This window comes from Nomascus leucogenys, chromosome X (genome assembly GCF_006542625.1).
Source record: "Nomascus leucogenys isolate Asia chromosome X, Asia_NLE_v1, whole genome shotgun sequence".
Classification (NCBI taxonomy): domain Eukaryota; kingdom Metazoa; phylum Chordata; class Mammalia; order Primates; family Hylobatidae; genus Nomascus; species Nomascus leucogenys.
In genome coordinates, this window is record NC_044406.1 from 83,568,272 (window position 1) to 83,571,941 (window position 3,670).

Here is a 3,670-nt window from a genome sequence, read left to right on the forward strand (position 1 = left end):
ACTCATCCAACATCTATGGAAGGGAACTCAGTAATGTCTAACAAGCGCTACATATGCATTTATCTTCTGATCCAGCAACACAACATCTAGTATTTTACCCTAAAGATACAATTCTGGAAACAGGAAAATGCATATGCATAAGGTTCTTCCTTGCAGTGTTGTATGCAACTGTAAAATATTGGAAACAATCTAAATGGCTATACCTAGAAAACTATGGCAGAGTCACATAATAGGATATTATGTAAAGTGCAAAGGTATGCTAGTTTTTGCTTAAGGAAAAGGGGGAAATAAAACAATGTATATCTACTCAGTCACACCAAAGGAAACATAAGAAGGACAAATCAGAAACAAATGAGATTTGTTACCTCTAGATAGTGCATGAGAATGAAGTGGAAAGGGTGGGAGAGTGAGAATGGGATAGAAGATAACACTTCTGTCCCATATAGTTTTGCTTACAGCTCTGAAATCATATCAACATTTCACATATTTAAAAAGTAAAACCAATCAGGATAGGGAAAATAAAAACAAAAGGAAATATAAACAAACAGAATAAAAAACTTACTGGGATTTCAAATAAATAACATCCTCAGACTGAAGGGGAGCGAAAAAAAAACTAACCCAATTAACCTATTAACATAGTATTTTGGCTATACACCTCTGGGCTGTAGACAAACACACACATATACACACACACACACACACACACACACTCTCTGAACACTAAACTCTAGTTAAAAGGGTTGTTGTTTTTCCCAGTGCTATGGGTTAACAATTCTGTAACTGTGTGTGTGTGTGTGTGTGTGTGTGTGTGTGTGTGTGTGTATCTTGTGTGTGTATCTTGTAGGATTGAGCAACAAGTGGAATGTATTGCAGAGAAATGGAGATAGATTTCTTACTTTTGGAAAACTGAGTTACAAACCTGGAAAGAGTGGAGGTTAGAATGAGTTTTGTGGTTTTATATCAGAATTGGAGATAACAGTATGAACTCATGGTTTTTCAGATAGATAGGTAGGCACATATGCATATGTGTGTGCACACACACACACACACTTTCTTGATCTATCAGGAGGACCTAAAGCAATGGCACCCCAGAAGCAATGAGTACCTAGTGTCCAAATGTTGGTTTCTAAATATTAGTTTCCAAGACTTCTTAATGCAGAACGATTTGAGCATTAAATAAATAATGACAACAAGGATTAATAACCCATAGATTAAAATAAGAATACTGATATACAAAAATGAATAAATGGATGAGTAAGGAAAGCTGTTATTGAAATAGTAAATGACAATTAGTAAGTGCAAAAGGAATTATAGATTTATAAAATTACTAATAGTATTTGTCATCCATCTTTGGAAGTAATAATTCAGACAAGAATCGTCAATGGATTATAAATCTAGTGGGTGCATGTTTAATGAAAACCAGCATATTAAATCATCTTAAAGTATCTCTCCAAAATATTGATTACAAAAAACTATAGTAACTTCAGAATTGGGAAACTTGCCTGATACTGTCATATCCAAGTTATCAAGGTTAACATCATTTCTAATGGTGCCATTTGATAGGATGCATTGAAACACATAATAACACTTCTCTGGTATTCCCGCCAAAGATGCATAAACCAAATATAATCATGAGGAAACAACAAACACACCCAAACTGAGAGACAAAATGACTGGCTAACATTCTTCAAAAATATCAAGATGATGGAAAACCCAGGACAAAATGTCTTCACCATGACTGAAGAACACTTTTGGAGTAAAGAGAACTAGAGAGACAATTAAATGCAATGTGTGATGCTGGATTGGTGTTTTTTTTTTTTCTGCTGCTGTAAATAGCATTGGCAAAATTTTAATAAGGTGTAAAGATTAGACACCAGCATTGTATCAGCATTAATTTCCTGATTTTGGCAATTCTACTGTGGTTATTTAAGTGAATGTCTTTCTTTTTAAGAAATAGACACCGTAGTATTTAGGAGTCAGAGGGGATCCTGTCCATTTATCATCAAACAAATTTTAAAAAGACAGTATGTATCCGCAGAAAGAATGATCAAGTAAAATTTGGTATTATGTTAACATTCGAAAAATTTGGGTGAATGAGTATTCAGACATCTTTGGTACTATTCTCACAACTTTTCTGTGAATATAAAATATTTAAAAGTTGAAAGTTAAAAAGAAAAATATATTGTATTTAAAATGGAGTAATAGATAAAAATGGCAAAATATTGATATTTGATGACAGCTGATAGCTTCATGTGTATCACTAGATTGTTCCCTTTCGTGTATATTTGAAGTTTCCAATAATAAAATATTATACAAGTCTATAATTAATTGGATTCAGAAGTCTCAACTAACTAAAGTATGGAAAAACATGTGGAACTTTTTTTTCCCAGAAACTGTTACCTACTTTTCTCTGCAACATCTACTGCCTTTTGGGTACTGGGGGATAATTTATTCTAATTTCATAACTTGTCAGTCATTTTTATTATTAAACGACTCTAATTTCAGGTTAATGTTTAATAACTTTAGGTATTATCATCTATCATCATCTACATCAACTTCCTCTTCCTTCCTCAGATCTCTCTACAACTGCATTAGTCATCCCATCAGGAATGTTGGAAGCATGTAACCTGTTTTTCCTCATCTCTCTCTTCCTCCTCATTCCTCCGCTATTCTTCGTCCACCTTGCAAGCAATGGCTGTGGAGAAGGTATATAATTGCTTAGGAGATTATCTGTATCCAGTGATCACATAAGCTATTTCAAAACACAATTAAGACTTGTGGGAATTTGTTGTCAATTTTTAATTTTTTGGGTACATAGTAGGTGTATGTATTTACAGAGTGCATGAGAAGTTTTGATACGGGCCTGCAATTTGAAACAATCATGTCATGGAGAATGGGGTATCTGTCTCCTCAAGCACTTATCACACATTGAGTTACACACAATCCAATCACACAATCCAATCACATTCTTTTAGTTATTTTTAAATGTATAATTAAGTTATTTTTGACTACAGTCACCCTGTTGTGCTATCAAATAGCAGGTGTTACTCAATTCTTCTAGCTTTTATTTGTACCCATTAACCATCTCCACCTGTCCCTCAGTCCCCTAATATGCTTCCCAGCCTCTGGTAACCATCTTTCTACTCTGTCTCCATGAGTTCAATTGTTTTGATTTTTAGATCCCACAGATAAGTGAGAACAAGGAATGTTTGTCTTGCTGTGCCTGGCTTATTTCACTTAACATAATGACCTCCATTTCCATCCATGTTATTGCAAGTGAATGGGTCTCATTCTTTTTTATGGCTGAATAATACTCCATTGTGTATATGTATCACATTTTCCTTATCCATTCATCTACTGATGGACACTTAGGTTGCTTCCAAATCTTAGCTATTGTAAACAGTGCTGGAAAAAACAGAAATACAGATATCTCTTTGATATACTGATTTCCTTTCTTTGGGGTATATACCTAGTGATAGGATTACTGGATCATATGGTAGCTCAATTTTTTGCTTTTTTGAGAACCCCCAAACTGTTCTCCATAGTGATTGTACTAATTTACACTCCCACCAACAGTGTATGAGCATTCCTCTTTCTCCACATCCTCACCAGCATTTGTTATTGCCTGTCTTTTGGATATAAGTAATTTTAATTGGGGTGAGATGGTATC